General features: G+C 44.3%; 1 protein-coding gene and 1 non-coding gene across 6 annotated transcripts in view; both read left to right on the forward strand.

Annotated features, from left to right (window-relative positions):
• Positions 1 to 16,750, forward strand: part of LOC126919906 (uncharacterized) — a 303,683-nt gene that overhangs the window by 68,638 nt on the left and 218,295 nt on the right. The window lies entirely within an intron of this gene.
• On the forward strand, positions 11,870 to 12,010 carry LOC126922930 (U4 spliceosomal RNA). Its single transcript, XR_007713001.1, has one exon. It is a non-coding gene; the product is annotated as a U4 spliceosomal RNA (small nuclear RNA).

The following is a 16,750-nucleotide window of genomic DNA, read 5'->3' on the forward strand; positions in this document are numbered from 1 at the left end:
GTGTCTCGAGAGGGCGTTCGCAAAAGCCTCCGCCTAACCACCGATCTCGAAATCTCCCGCTGTACGGTTCGTAAACGTTAATTAAAACTCGCAGTGAAATAGGGACAGTTCTCGGCTTGGGGTAACGGTCGAGCACGTGGCGAAATAACCTAATCTCGTGACACCAAACCGCTTTTACTCGGTGGAGGAACGCTCTGATTCGAGATGATTCGAGGGGAAGATGGGTTTGATGAATAACGTTTGGAAGGTCGATAATTGGCGCTGAGAACTTTGACTGATTGATTCGACCGACCTGAATTGTGTTTGATCGGAGAAATGAATTTCTGATGATGGAGTTGAGCTGTGTTTAAAGGTATGATGATATAGAATGTTAGTGATATACGAGTTTGTAATCGGAGATCCGAGGTTTCTGCACAGTCTCGCGGTGTCATCAAAATCAAAGCCGTTGTGTTTTATCGAAAAATGTACTTTGACGTTACAACGTTATAGTTTATTAAGAGTCAAGCAAGACAGTGTTCGTGTTCGGAATAGTTGCGGAATTAAGCTTCAAATAAATTTAGAGAAGTTAGAAGAAAGTAACGTCGACTCTGTTCGCAGACCAAGCTTGTCGCGAGTAAAAATAGGTTGACTGTGTTTGAAACGAACTGTCAATTATCGAAGAGAGTACCTCGACCCAATAGTAAGAACCTGATAAGATTACAGCTACGAGTCCATCGTTCTACCCTGAAGCCTGAACGAGGAATTTCCGAAAACTAACTCTTATTACGACGTGAAGCGAGTACGAGGGAAATTTCTACACAATGGAAGGCACGGCGAGCGGTACTCGATAAATTCTAAGGAGAAGACCAATAAAGAAAACGACGCGCTGGCTCACGACAATTTGGCAGATATGGGGCAGCGATGTCCACGGTGGAAAGCGGAGCGACGCGAGCGGAGCTCTGCTCGCTCGTTAGCGCAGAATTTCTGAAAGTAGGTAGGCAGAGAAGCTAACCGACGCGTTCTACCTAATATAGGCGAGCTGTGGCCTTTGTCCGCGCGCAATCACATCCGGTACTGTCGATCTGGAAATTTGTCCGCAGACCAGTCGACTCTTCCGTCACGATTCGGGACTTGTCTTCTAGCTAGCCATTTCGGTCGCGTTGTCTTCGTTGCGATTAGTAGATTGCCTTTTAAAGCTCTTCGATCGAGGAGCAATCAGGGTTCAAGAATCGTAGAATTTTGCTAATTAACGGAACGACCGTAAACGTTCGAATTTAACATATAAAAACCAACTACATTGAAATCTTGAATGTAGCCTCAGACCGTAAAGAATGAATTTGCTAGATCAAGTATGACTGTTCGCGAACTTGACTTACCTTAACAACTACCCGCAGGAACTTAATAAATCCCTCCCACTGTCGTACGGTGTAATTACTCACCCTAGAAGAATTATCCTGGTAGAAAGTTCGATGCAACATGGAGCAGTCCCTTGGAAAAACTGGAATAGGTAGCTCGCGAGCGACGAAAGCGTCCGAGAGGCGGTACATCAGCGCAATTTGCCAGCGTCGTTTCGATCAATAAACATCCTGCACGATGTATACGGGACGAAACAGGAATTATCCGTCGTTAAACGACGACCGGCTTCGCGGAGCGAAAGGTTGTCGAATGTTGCGCCGAGTGAATTACCTACCGGACAAGTAATTCGATAGAGCTCGTTACACCCGAGCTTGTATCCAATTAAACTAGCCTAGACGCTGCTTCTTTCTCTTTTTCTCTCTTACGCGAGTGTGACTAGTGATTTTCCGTGTACGAGCTGGTGTACGTAGGTACACGGTGCCTCGCCACCACGCGACGCATCCGTAATCGCCGTATCAACCAAGCCGATAACAAGGTTACGCGCGTGTGCTTCGTCCGTAATAGCAATAATTTCTTGCCAAGTAACGACCATTTCGAACCGTATACGGAAAAGGGACGCCCGGACTAAGAACGGCTCTGGACTCGCCCTTCACGTTCTACTGGAGAACACGCTCGTAAATATCATTTCGCGGCTTTTCAGGCTCTTAACTGGCTCAGAGATTTTCGTTTTGGGAAATTGAAGCGGAGAAAAATTGATTTATAGGCGGTTGGTTGCTGCTCGTGGTACTTCTTTCGATACCTTGGCTAAACTTAATCGACGGTTGGATGGAGGATGTAGTAGTAGAGATACTTCCTGAAATCGTGCTGTCCAACTTCGTCAACCAAAATGAACAGGAAGATATGGATATTACAAATATCTTTTAACATTTACGTTGGAATTTACCATTATTTATATCGTCTGTTTGCAATAAATAAGCTTAGAGAGGTAGTCTTTTTTTTAAGAGGTTGAACCCTAATCATGTATTCAGGTAGTAAAATTCGAGAATTTATACGACGACCTCGAAATATTTCCATAACTTAATATTTCTGCAATTCATTTGAAACAAAAATACAATTCAGATGCTTCACTTCGAAATCCCACGTCCAGTTTTGGAGCTATCGTAACGGTTGTTTCTGCTGGAAGAACGTTTCACCGAGGAATCACCAGCGAGCCTGTGACTACGCTGCAGCAGCAGAGAGAAAGAGAGACAGAGAGAGAGAGAGAGAGAGAGAGAGAGAGGGAGAAAGAGAGAGAGAGAGCTAGAAACGTGCATAGTGCTTGGCTCGATATTCGAAGGGCAGGAATTCGCGTGGGTGGGTCGAGCCCTGCAGATAAACGCGGACTGGCGAACGGTCGCACAGGTGTACGGGGCCGAGAGAACCCCGCGACATTTATTTCCGTTCGTATCGCAACATCAAGTTACAGCCGAGACGCTTATCGAGCGTACTTGGGAGACTACGATCGCGAAAGAAACGACGGGGGTCAGTGGTGGGTCGGTCCGTTTCAATCATCCACTCGTTCTCGATTCTCTTTCTGTTCACCTTCGGTATTGTTTCTTCGGCGACGTTCCCGTTGCATGTGAAATCGCGTCTCGAGTTAGCGATGAAATACGATTCCAGTTCCATTCTCTCGAGCAGAATGTCTTGTTAACCAGCTTGGCAGTTTTAACGCGATAACTGTCTCGCGTTAACCTCGATGACATGTCGATAGAGCAGTCGATACGGTTCTTGATCTCGCCACAACGACAGATTTTGAGCGTCTTTAGGTCTTTTAGGGCGCACTTTTTCATTCTCTAGAAGTTGATCAATCGTTTTCGTTAACTTAGTGTTCGTTTCAACGAGACCTCTCAGATCCAATCATCTCCTAACAAAGAGTAGATCCAACGTTCGCTTCTTAAATTCAGGACGTCCAGTCTAGTCAATTTGATCGAGAGGTTGTGTTAGGTAGCCAGGACCAAGATGGACCTGCGTCCACATAGTCGAAGGGTGTGCACAGATTGACGAAGCTGGTGGAAAACGGGACTGTAAGGTAAAGGCTGGAATGTCGGCGAAGAATAGCAGTAGGTAGGTGTAGCCAGATAGCACGGGACGAGTGCATCGAAGACACCGTAACGGTGCCTCGTCCGAACTGATTGACAATGATTGAAGGCTGCGGGTTTCGACTTGGGACTACGATAGTCATAGCCAGGTTCTAGGTTCCTCGTGTAAACCACCAATGGGTGTACATGTATGTAGGTCTCTGTTGTGGCTATCCGGCGATCTTTCGCCATTGAATCTGGAAGATCTGCGCCGGGAGCAGAAACGACGGCCCACGCCACGCGATCGCTTGGTTTCTCTCGATCGTCTCGTTCCAACAACCGCCCAATGCGCTCCTATTATTCCCGTTCGATTAAATTAAGGCTATTTCCACGATCTTCTGTCATCGATATCCCCCGATATTGGATACAACGGTGGAAAGCTCGGCTTCGTTAAGACAGAGAAAGGTGCTATACAATGTGTGTAAAATTCGTCATAGTCTATGATCCTTTCGTTTAAGACAGAGTTAGCCCAGTTAGAATTGACTTATGTGTACCTTATCTACGGTTCTCCAAAAATCGAAATATCCTACTCCTTCGAGATTCTCATCGTTATCGTTCGAAATCATTAAACGATACATTTCACAAATACTCGTCAAATGTTCGTTCCCTTTCCTAACCCTGACCTCGTTCAATACGGTTTCGTTATCGAATATGAACTCGTCATGAAAAACCTACTAAAATGCTACCGTGCAGAAATCTTTTCATCATGAACCATTTGTCACCGGCGAACGCACGGGCATCAGGCCATGAGGAATTTTAAGGTTTCGTTGAATAGGGCTAACGCGTACGTGGTTCACGCGCAGCTTATTGGTATGCAAGTTTTCGCCTGCATAGGTAAAGCGAGACTCGTGCTCGCGGGATCGACGACACGCTCGAGGCTCGACCGCCTCGCACCGCGTGATATATCGATACCGCGGAGACAGTATCCGCGTGCTGCTACCAGCTACTTAACCCGCAACCAATCGGTTACGTATGCGACTGGTTACATTACCTACCTACCTACTTGCTGGCTACCAAACGAGGACCGACCTCCATGCGAGAGACAATGAGCCTTCCTCGCTTTCCAGCTACCGTTCGTTGTTCGCCGATGCTTCTTCGACGGGAACTTGGAAAATCTGTCGAACAGCAGAAGCTTGGATATTCATTTCTTCGAAACTTACAGAATTTTGAGACAATGTGTGTATCAAAACATCCTACCGCTCAATCTTTAAACCGATTTTCGAATAAGAATGACAAGTACTCCAATGACTACCAGACCCGTTTGTTATCCTTTGGATAACCGCTTCAGCCACGAACCTAATCTAGCTAGAATCACCTGCGAGTGTCGAGCTGCGAAGAAATCGAAGAAAAGTTGATAGCTTCGCGTTTCCTTTTGCCTCTTCTTTCGCTGCGAGAAACGGGCGGTATCTGCGTTGGCATCGCTTACGCGTATCACAGCGGCTCATTGTTCGTGGAAGATTCAATCTCTCGGGTCCGAGAGAGCCTTTCTCCTCTTCCTGCATCCGCGCGAGCAACGCCGCGCCGGGAAGCGAGGGGAGCAGCGGGAATAGAAGATAAATGAAGCAAGTGTTATTTTCCAAACGGGCCGCTTTTACATAATGAATAGGAAAGCGAGGAAACGCGGCGGGGAATTTTTGTTTTATTTACGTAAGCGCGATCGAGCGGACAACGAGGCGGGTCGCGTTGAATCCGCGCGTGTAAAAACTGCGACCAATTTCTAATAGCTAGTTAGAAACGTGGCGGGGGGAGGGAGTAACTGGTAACGCGCGTGGACAGTCTCGCCAACGTAAAACGCTTAACTACGCATGGACCCCCCTCCCTCCTGTCGTATCGATTCGATGGGAGATCGCGATAAGATACGCCGCGAGGCTTGTCATCCTATCACGGGGCCTGGCCTACGTCCACGGCTATACCAAGGATGCGCTTGTTTCCGTCTGCTTGCCTTCGTACTTCCTCGATCTTGCAATTCAGTTTGTCAACGAGGTACTTATCTCAACGCGGCAACTAATAACTTATTGAGAAATCGCGTCTCTGCCTGTGGCAAGGACCGAGGAAAGTTAGGCGAAAGCTTGTAGCAGTAAGATTGCTGGGATAGGAAGTGTTTTTGACGTTTCTTTGATCTTCTACGTTTTATTGAATTTCGAAGATTTTTGTACACAACAGCTAAAAAGAAAACAATTTGCGTTATACCAAAATCGAGATACGACAAGTTTCGTTAATAATACGAGATATTTCAATTTCTGATGTCGAATAACATTTTTGTATCACTTTGACACGGGAAAGTTTGACACCCCGCGGCGTATCAGAGATATCGCGAAGAGATAAAACGTTATTCTTGATTCGCTCTATTTACATTCAGCTATAATATCAAAAATGTTACAATTTTTTTCGCGAAACTTAGCCTAAACGGAATCAATTGCTCTAATCAACATTGTCATTCGATACCCTCCTCGAAGTAAAGAAACGTCTCGCTGTAACAAACGTATCAAGACCACCTAGATCATCAAAAACAAAATTAGAAGACTTTCACAAGATTCCAAAGCAATGATGCATGAAGTCCAATATGTAACACTCACCATCCGCTTCCAAAAGCGTAGCGTCCAATCGATTAAGATCCCCTTGAAATTACCGTGAAATCAGTCTTGAAACCCTTGAGACGATGGTTCTAGGCTGGGCAAGAAAGTGGCGTGATGAAACGTTGGCGAATCAAACGGCTTGCGTTTCACGAAGATTGGAAGGAAGATTACGCGAGTTTCTTGCGAGTGGCTTAGCCTGTACGCGTACGAAGGCCGAAGGCAGCCGATGGTGGAACGGTTCCGTGATGCTCGATCGGGTAGTTAATAAATTAGTCCCATAACGTTGCGGACGGGGCAAAAACTGGCGCTGCTTCATAAGCTTGTTCTCCTCCGGTTGCGGTAGCCGGTGTGTTCGTTCGTGTGCTCGCTCTCTTACACGCGGGGGAGAGCTATACCCGCGAGCTCTCGCTCGCGTTCTGCCTTAAACAAGCGGCACGCGGGCTATCTGTAACGGCAGCGGCCCTCTTAAAGGAGATACAATTTAATTGGAGCTCAACTTCCTCAGCCTTTCACCTTGAACACCATCCTTCTGTCTCTGGCCTGCAGTCCAGGTTTCTCGTCGCGTTTTGATATCTAAAAACTGGTAAATTGCGATGTACACCCCTGCTCAGAAGTATTAGGCTATTTATCGAAGAACGAGATACTGAGAAATTATTAGAAGATTATTGACGTGTTAGGAATTATTGGAATTAACGAAGAATTGTTTCGTTCGGTTCTATTCAATTGTAAGTATTCTAACGAAAATCTTCACAATTACGTATAGTAAAATTCAATTTCTTCAATTCAATATCCATTTGAATTACGTATACCTTTCAACGTTCTCTCACGTCTCTTTAAAGGATTATGTCCTCTAGATTACAATGATGAACGAACAAACTACTAGAAACTTTCCGTTCTTTGAGTTCAACCGGTTCAATTTGCGAATAGCGAGTGACATAACGCGTAGTAGGTTGTTCGGATCGATCAGAGTTGGATGTTTAGCTTCGACGCCAGGTTACGTTGGATAACGTTGTTGGAACGGAGAAAGTGGAGTTCGTAAATCGTCGAGTCAAACGGTAGCCAGCGGTGACCGGCATGAGAAAGCAATCATACGCCGGACGAGATTCGTTGGTCGCTAACGAGTCCGTTTCCCGTGGTTCGATCTATTTCTCCCGATGGAATGCCATCGCTTTCACGCCGGGATACATCCTCTTTGCGATGCCCTGCGGCCCGCTCTTTCTTGTCACCGTTGACGCGCGCGAGCCTTCACGCTCGTGTGACGTTTCTAGTTTCGAATTTGTGAAATTTTACGCGTGAAACGCGTTCTTCCCTCGAGGATACGCCGGGTGATTAACCGTACAGGAAACGGGAAACACAATGATGAGAAAAATCGATTCTTAAACGGAGAAACGTTATATTGGTGATTGTTTTTAAAAGCTTAAATATCGAATATTATTCCAGATAAATATTACAGAGGCATCCAATTAGAGAACGCTCCGATTTATGTAAAGAGGGAACTTATTAATTTTCATATCTAACCACCGAGATAATCTAAATTAACGTTATATCTAGATTATCATCTTATATTTTATTCGATGTTTTATATTTTAAGTCAATTAGGTATAGCTTTGTCTTTAATTTGAGATATTCCTCGTGAAGAATACGTAGAAGAAAGATATAAAATTCGAAAGTCCGAGGAATACTCGAATACACGTGAGATAGACCACGTGTTAAATGTTCGAAACAGCACATTCTTCCTTTTCCAGCTGGCGCATCGTTTTATTAAGCGCGCCGGAGAAGCTCGCGAACACTTCGTCTATGCGCTCGTGTTACACGCGTTGCCTGGAATTTACGGTATTGCCATTAAACCTCGTGGAATCTCTCATCGTTAGCAGCTAGAACGTCCAATGTCCATTATAATTACTGTTATGATTCAAGTACTATGAATCGCCGCATCTCACCGACCACTTTACCCGTGTGCTAATGAAACAATATTCTGATAAAAAGTTGGACAAATGAGTTATACACAGTGATTTGTATAACACGGATATCTTCTTTGTCGTTGATATATGCAAGACTGAAAACTTCGCGAAAAAGCAAAATAAAAAAGTTTGCACGATTTTACGCAAGAACAAAGAAGTACGTAATCGAAAAATTTCAAGTAATCCTAAGAACTCGAACGTTTGTCATCAGCTATATGTCTTTTACGATCTGGTCACCCAGTACGTAGAAAGAGCAATTAGAAGCAAGTAGTATAGAGCTGGCGCGAGTTTCTTATCAGGCGTGAACGTGAAGGTTTACGTAGGTGCGATATTTAAAAGAAAAGGCGCGATACGAAGAAGTTTTCACGGAGCTGCATCGCCAGCTATTAATTGAATGATCGCACTCTCGGCGATTTATTATGCGCGGTTTAATCGGATCGGGTCCCGACAGTCGGTACTGTTAATCTGCTCGCGGTCCTTTTCTCGTCGCTCGTTATCTCAAGTCAGGGAAGCCTCGAGTCGCGCGCGGAAGCCCATTACACGCCTTGTAATAAGCGGTGAGCCGCGACGTCCAGGAAGAACTGTTCATGTCGGCATCGCGAATTAGAATCTCTTTGGCTGCCTTTAGCATGTACCTTCAGTTCGATGGAAACCGAGCTTTTTGGTTACAAAATAGATGGAACTTCGTTTGGTGCCTGAAACGAACAGTTTCTGAGAATTGTAAGTGTCATATTGAGCAAGGTAATAATTCATGATTTGTGTAATACTGGATTAACGAGTTTCCAATTATGGGGTTGAATGTCGATAAGCATAGAATCGTAGAATGTGATGCGGTTGATCATAGGTTCCTAGAATTCGATATGGTTAATGTTAAGATCACGGTCTGTTATAGGTACTTGGGGATTCGTAGAAGTCGTTGCAACTGATTCTGAGCACGTAGAGTGTAGGTGAAATGTCATACTTAGAACGCTGTGTATACTGTCCAGAAATTGCAGGAGCTTGCACAAATGGCTCATTGAACCTGATAGAGACATTGGATCCATTACGTTCTATGTAAATGACGTTATCGAAATCAATATACGCGGTACGGTGATCTGTAAATCTAGGATGTTGCATACCTCGATATCTCTGGTACCTTATGACCGTTCACGAAACTTTCATCTCATGACGTTGTCTGAAATTTCTGGCAACTGCGAATTTGAGTCCCTACGTGCCTCTGGTCGTTGAGCAAGGTCCTATATTCCAGGATGTTGAATTCCAGATAACATAGTCGTATCTATCGTTAGTAGTGGTTTCTACGAATCTGTCGTTACTTATCTAAATATACATACATTTGAAAGCCCATACGTATCTTTTTCTCGAAATTTTAATAATTCACGAAACGATTAGTCAGGCGTCGAAAAGAGTCTTCTCTCGGAGGAAATAAGAAATCAAACTATGTATCTGTAAACCTCGATAAATCGAGCAACGTTACACACACGAGGTCTAATTATGCCAGAACGTTCCTTTTCGGTCCAAATTAGATCAACGGATAGATTACCATAAGCTAGGCGAACTGGGATATTTATGAGAGAGAATGTTTCTTACCGACGCGCTTCCTCGTTCGTTACCTCGCTGGTATATACGCAACTAAATTCGAGAACCAGTCGAAGACCATTATCATTACGCTACCATGCGGATAACGTAATTGAATCTCTAAAAGCAGTTTCTTCCCCCCCCTCGCCACTTATTACCGCGTGGCTCGTTAATCCATGCGGGGGGAGGGGGGAGCCGATAGAGTCGAGCGGAGCAGGTGCTAGAGAATAATGCCCTGATGATAATGGATCGGCAGCCGTGGATGTGGGCCGCGCGAGATCGCGCGGGAAATTAAATAATTACCGTCAGTAATCGATCTGGCGGAGTTGGTTCGCGTGATATTGATGACAGAGGCGTACGAAAACAGCGGCGCTGCGTTCGCAGTGAAAGCGCGCGGTACTTTTCAACGTGATTGATCGCCGAGGAGATTGAGTATCGGAGATGTATCTCGCACATGTGCGGACGTCGCCTTCTAATGACCGTTCGGTTTATTCGTGCCGCGATTACGCCGCGTCGCGTGAGAATGCGTTCTAAATTCGTTTTTCTATTGTGCTATTCTTCGATTCGTGCGAGGCACGAGTAGCATCGATGCGTTGTTTCATGAAGTCTTCGACCGCTCGAAAGGTATGCGACAACGTGAAGTTTTTGCTACTAGAGGATGCACGCGAAGGGTGCGGTGTTGTTGCGATTTTAGATCCGTTGCAGACGAGCGACTTTTTGACGCTGTGTTCTCGCTGCTTCGTACGTCTTTCTTTGTTTCCTCAATGAAAAACAGGGAGAATGCAACGTCAAAAGATCGCTCGTTTATATCAGACCTTACAGCAACAATCTTGTGTAATTTTGCACGTCTATATTTCCAATAACAGGCTCGTACGCCTGTGTGAATTGCATTATTCATAATATAATCTCGTCGACTCGCGTAGCTTTACTACCAGGTAATCGTAATGACACTGCATTAGGTTTAGGATACAGTGTTTTGACCAATACGTGCGTCAGGATAACTATGAATGTATGCAGTTCTGATGTTTTATTATATATATAAATATTATATTAAAACGACAGTCTGTCAGAAAATGCATCCAGGGTAATCAGAACCTTATTCGGACGATTTGTCGTTTTGGGTTGGTTTTAGGCGAATTCGACTAAGGCGGATTGCGTTAAAGGCGCGGGAAAACTCGCCGTCTCGTTGCGAGCTTTTCACGATAACATCGGAAACCGGTAATAATCTAGTCGTGGGCGTATGAAAACGTAAAGTCCTCGGAGAAAGTGTATATCGCTGGTGTTTGCGTTCGGCGCGTGCGTGCACGCGGAATGATTTTCACGGTAGAAATTTTGCACGTGGTGAGATACGATCATGATTGGAGCAATCATGTTTTCCCGCGTTTCGCGAGAAAATACGACAATCGTGAAAAAACTTGATAATTATTATCATTACGTCGTGCTGGTATTTCTGATGCCAGTACTTACGTACGTTAGGATTATGTTCTTAATAATCGTGGGAGGAGTTCGTTAGACTGTGACCTATTTTGCAATTGTCTTTTTGAATAGATCCACGTTAACATGCGTATGGAATCGTATAAAATCGAAAGGAATCGTTGTTTCAGCGCTTCCTTTCTATGAATTCGAGAGAAACTTGCGACGTGATTGAATACGTGTACCATTTGTGTTTACAGGCTCGTTTCAGCATAACTTCTTGATGAAAGGGTAATGCGTGCGCTATTACACTTAGAAAAACCTACAATAAATCTCACTACCATGCGTGGTAGAATAATTACAGGAGGGCTGCGGGAAGCACTCATTTACTTTCCACTTCGCTCGTGTTACGAATGTCTATAAATTAATTTTTTACTCGAGCTGTGACGATTAAATACAGCCGCTCAGCGTATAATTTAAACTCGTACAACTTTTTGAATTAATATCTTTCGGCTTTTTATGCGAAATGCAACGGTTATCAAGCATGGTCGTTTAAAGCATTTACATTTCTATCTTTGGTCAATGAGATATACATATAATAATCGTAGGTATGATTTATCGCTAACAAAAAGTATGTAACGTCATCGAGAAATTTCTCGTTCATTCAGATATATTAATAAATTTTCAAAAGTATTTTTAGAATCGATTGTTCACTTCCTCAACAGGGGTAAAGTAACTTTGAACAGGGGTGAAAACACGGTTATGTACAGCGTGTAGAGAAGAACGTTAGTTCTATCCTCGAGAACTAGATGGCGACTCGATTCGCGTTGTTTCTCGCATATAAAACTGTTCGCGGAATGTTATATCTGGAATCAAGATAGGTTGAATCTTTAGCTTTGCGCAGTGGCGATATCGTAACCAATGAGGTTCTACCGAGGTGCGATTATTGCTAGTTGAAAACTTTTACCAATACCCCGCCAAGACGATGTGAAAAACCATCGGCTACGGCAATTTTTGGTAACCCCTACGGGGGTTTTGAATAATTTCCAAAGAAAAGTATTTTAATATTTCAGCTGTTCAAAATTGAAAAATCTGTAGAAATAGTAGTCTAATCATGTTTTTTCTCGTGGAGTATTCATTTTAAGTGTTTTTAACAAAAGTGAGTTTTTACTGCTTCCCAATGCTTACGGAATTTACGTGTTTTGTGCTAGTCGGTACTCTCGATATATTTTTAATACGAGAAAACAACCTTGACATTATAAACATCACAGTTCGCCACCCTTCTCGGTGATCATTCTTCGACTCCTGCGTTCGCTGTAACTCAATCTCGGTTTGACGTTCAATTCCGGCTCATCGAGTGGCAATTTCTCTGCATGTTTACCGCGCGGTAAATTTCTTATCGATTTCACTCCATTCAGGGGCCGATTCTCGCATTGTGCGCGAGGCCATTAAGACGCGATTGCACGAATGGAACGTCGGATCCATCGACTGTTCGGCCGCATGTTGTATGCGTGCACGTGTTATTGCGTGCAGCCAGGTCGAGGTCGACGTTTTGGGGTCTATCGAGCGTGTGATTTCCGGCGAATCGATAAAACGTGGAATAGTTGGCTCGCTTAGAGCCGCTCGCGCCACTCGAAACTCCATTCAGGACGAACGAAACGGCGATTAGCCTATTTACCTATTGATCGGTCGCCGCTTCCGGCAACCTTGTTTCGTGGATCAGCGTGTATCCGCTGGTTGTTACGCGCAATTACCGTCGAGGATGTTACCCAGGTCTTGGTGCGGAGTCACGGCCCAAGAAGTATCCTTGTGCTTACGTAATCGCGAATCGAATCGATGGAACTTAATGATCGTCGAAGACGCGCTTCGTGTTACAAGATTGATCAATGTCGGTGAATGTTTGAACGGTAGTTGAAGTATGTTGTGCGTAATATGATATTATTTGGAGTTTATGAGGGGCATTTATCTCGCGTGAAATACGACGTGCCGTAAAGTTTGTAGATATTTCTTTATTTTCGAAAGAATCCAATTTAACGTTAATTGTACTTTATGTGATTGGTTCAGTTATGAAAATTATGAAAGTCGATTTGCCAATAATATTAACGTCCATAATTATTAGAATAATAGAAGCTAGGAAAGTCTTTTATCTTCGCGTTGAATAATTTGTAAATCATAAGTTAAATCAAGAAAATTAGTTTCATTAATTCAACCACTGATATTCAAATCAATGGCTACATCGACGAATCACGTATTTAGTCCTAATTGAGTGGTGGTAAACTTTTTATCAGATAATTTACAGCTAGATGTCATAAGAAGTTAACTGCTACTTTTACTCGCTAATTCGCCATTAATTTATATAATTTGCGCACTATTACTAGAAATTGCTATCTCTACGTTGCTTCCCGAGTTTCTACATATTTTCAGAGCTGAAAGGTGTAATAATGGATTCTAGATATATCCATAGGTTTGTTGCTTTTCCTTAAGTCACTTCAATGTTTTTCACTTTTTCCATCGATCATTTGAACTTAACTAGAGAGTTCAATGCTCAACGTGACATGGATATTGATGAAAGCTCTAGCGAATCGAGCGATTTCTGGCAGGGAATGTTTGGAAACGGGATTCCGTGTATCGAACGGCGTATTTCCATAATGATGTATACATTCCGTTAAACGTGCCGCGAACCAATTCGATGCGTACAGACAATACGGATCCTCGTTACTCTCACGCAATAGCCGGGCATGCGAGGAATAATTGCGCGTTGCTCGGGCCTTCCACCGAAGATCTGTCGGAAGTTGGCGAGGCGTGCGTGATTCGCCAACTTTGGCGTCCGTGGGAAGAACCATCGAATCCCGGTCTTTCGTTGCCAACGATTAATTCCCGCCTCGATGTAACGAGTATCGTGTTCGAAGTGAGAATTTTAATATACCGTTTCAATTTACCTTCCTTCATCCTCTCTAATATTACGAGACTTGAAGATTATACATATCCATATGCTTGTATTCTCCAAGTTTGTTTTACTCGATTATTGCTGTACTGTTTCGTCCGTACATTATGGCACCGTTACCGATCAGCTTTACGATTTGAGCAGATTGGTCGACCACGTAGCCTTAAAAGTGGAGAAAAACAACGATATCGTAAATACTATTTCTCAAAATTAATCATAAAATTCACGATTCTTCGTGCTCTGATCTTTTTAATTAAAAAATCGACTGCTATGTACTTCCTCTTTTTTTTTCTTAATTTACGTCCACACATGAACGCGCAAGAGAAACAAAGATAAAAATAGCATTTGTAATCGCAACAGCGGCATCGAGAGCGCGAAACGCGGCTCAGGGTCGGAAATGGAAAAGGGAAGGCGCGAGTTCACGGTCGGTTCCGGTGGTAACAGGCTGGTGCTGTGCAAGGCGCGGAAAGTTGGAAAGTTGGAACTTTCGTGGCGCCTTCCCGGGCTTCTCTGCGACACGAGGAGCTCGCGGGGGTGGCTGGGGGTTTGATCGACGACGGCAGACTTTTAATTACGCCGAGAACGGAGCGCAAGCTTCGCCACGTGGAAGCCAGAGATAAGCCTCCTCGGGAATGGAACCGAGTCCGGCGCGAAGTTACGCCTCAAATTATGCAGTTAAAAGTACGAACGGATACGGGTATTGGAGGGCGTCTTGCAGTCTACCAATTTCTCCTGACATTCGATATCGATTCCCGGCTGTGATTGGCATATTCTCCTTCCCCTCTTTAACCTCGATTACCCTACAAATGATTTTCCTTCTTCGTGTTCTTCAGATTCGATGGCATGTTCAATTTGGAGCACGTTTTCAAGAATTTATTCACGAACTAGTCTTTAAATATTGTATTATACCTACCTGGTCTTCCAAGTTATTGTTTTTCTTCTATTATTAGAATACAGATTTGAGAGATTCATCGATCTTTCGTTGGTAGTTGTCGTCAGTAATAGGGGAAACGTAAGATTCTCATTTACCTAAACGATTTTGTTAAGAATTTTCAGGTCTGTACGAATACGTATTGTCGATATTTAGAAGCACATAGATCTTCTATATCAATGCATGACATCACACTTCCCTCAAATTATAGATTTTATCATTCCTACCACTGTTCCTCTAACTGGAAATCAACTAATTCGAACAGATAAAACACGTTCGGTTATACAGATCGAAATTGAAAGGTAGACCAGGCTACATCGAACAAATTAAATCGATCGATATCGTTGAAGATTTATATATTCAAACAGAACCCATAAGACACGATAAAGTTAACTTTCCATCTCACTATCTCCATGTAATCAGACACAGTCACTGGTCAAAAACGTTTCTCCCACATAGTTCCATTAATTAAAAACCGTATCTCGGTTGGCGCGAAATTCACGCCGCTAATCGGAACTTGACCCAAAGGTGATTCAATTATCAGATACACGGTTTCCATACGTCGAGAAGGCGTCGGCTCTCCCTTCCAACTCTCTCTTTCTCACGCGACGCGTCATCGACGAAACACCTAATCGACGCGAACGGACCCGTACGTACGGAAAACAACATTTTCCTCCGACGAAAGACGAACGAACAAGCCACGAGAACGAGAAAGGTGGTGGCGTCGGAAGGCGCACCTTTCGGCGCGTACTCATTAATTGGATCGCCAGGAGGGACTGGCGACCAGGCACGGCCAGCCTGTGCTACGGGAACTCGATAATTTCGCGTCTGTTTACAGCCATTTCCGATGGAACACCAGCAGATCCATGGTGAACGCGTTTAAAGAGGTCCGCACAGCTATTTGTCTTCGTTTTGCGCCGTTCACGCACTGATAGCAACGCCATTAATCATAATCCTCGGTCACGACGTGGCCACAGCGCGCTCGCGGCCTCCGCGCGAGTCACACGCGCGAGATAATCGAACGACTACCTGACGGAGCGCGCGAGGACCCTCTCCCGATACGCGTCATTATTCCTGGCTGGCGCGAGACTCTGACGCGTCCGATGGATTAATTGCGTATCACGTCGTCACGCCGATTGGAATATCGCGATTCTTCCCCCGAGCGATCCTGAACGCGAGCTACGTATCGTACACGCGCGACCGTTCCCCTCGATTATAAATTAAATCCGCCGCGATCCGTGGCGTGTTTCGCTGCCCCTTCGAGGGCTGTTCTTGTCCCTTGGAACGAGTGGATGTTATGCTATGAGTGCTATGCAAGGGTCCAAGGTTGGCTTTCGTTAAACGAATCTTCGATATCGATTGTGTACCTAACTCATGGTCATAAGTTCGTAGGTATTTGGTATGTATGCGGTATGTACTTCTAAATGGGGGTGTAAGTAAACTTTCGAGCTGAAGAGCAGTTAGAAAACTGCCCTCGTTGTTGCGTTACCGTTTCTCGCGAGAATGCATCGACTCGTAACGCTAACGTATGATGAGATTCTTCATGCATATGGAACAGCGTGTTCTCGGCGAAATGTCGAACGGGCGATGATAGGATAGCGTCTACGATATTTTCCCGATTGGCGGTTTCGCGATTGCGCAATGGGAAAGGGCACGATCGTTACGATATTGATGCGTTTCACGTGTTCTTTATCCGTGCATTATACCAAAGACACGGGTGGGCTAAGTTCCTCGAACAGACGTCATTACGACTGTTGTAGCATTTTGCCTGCACCCCAGTAATTCCACCTGAAAATAGCCGGAGGAGATTTAGACTACGTAACGAACAATATGCCAACGAAAAGTCGTATAAATTTACGATCGTCTCTGAATTTACTATGAGCTCAAACGAGTACTTT

Source organism: Bombus affinis, chromosome 1, assembly GCF_024516045.1.
Source record: "Bombus affinis isolate iyBomAffi1 chromosome 1, iyBomAffi1.2, whole genome shotgun sequence".
Classification (NCBI taxonomy): domain Eukaryota; kingdom Metazoa; phylum Arthropoda; class Insecta; order Hymenoptera; family Apidae; genus Bombus; species Bombus affinis.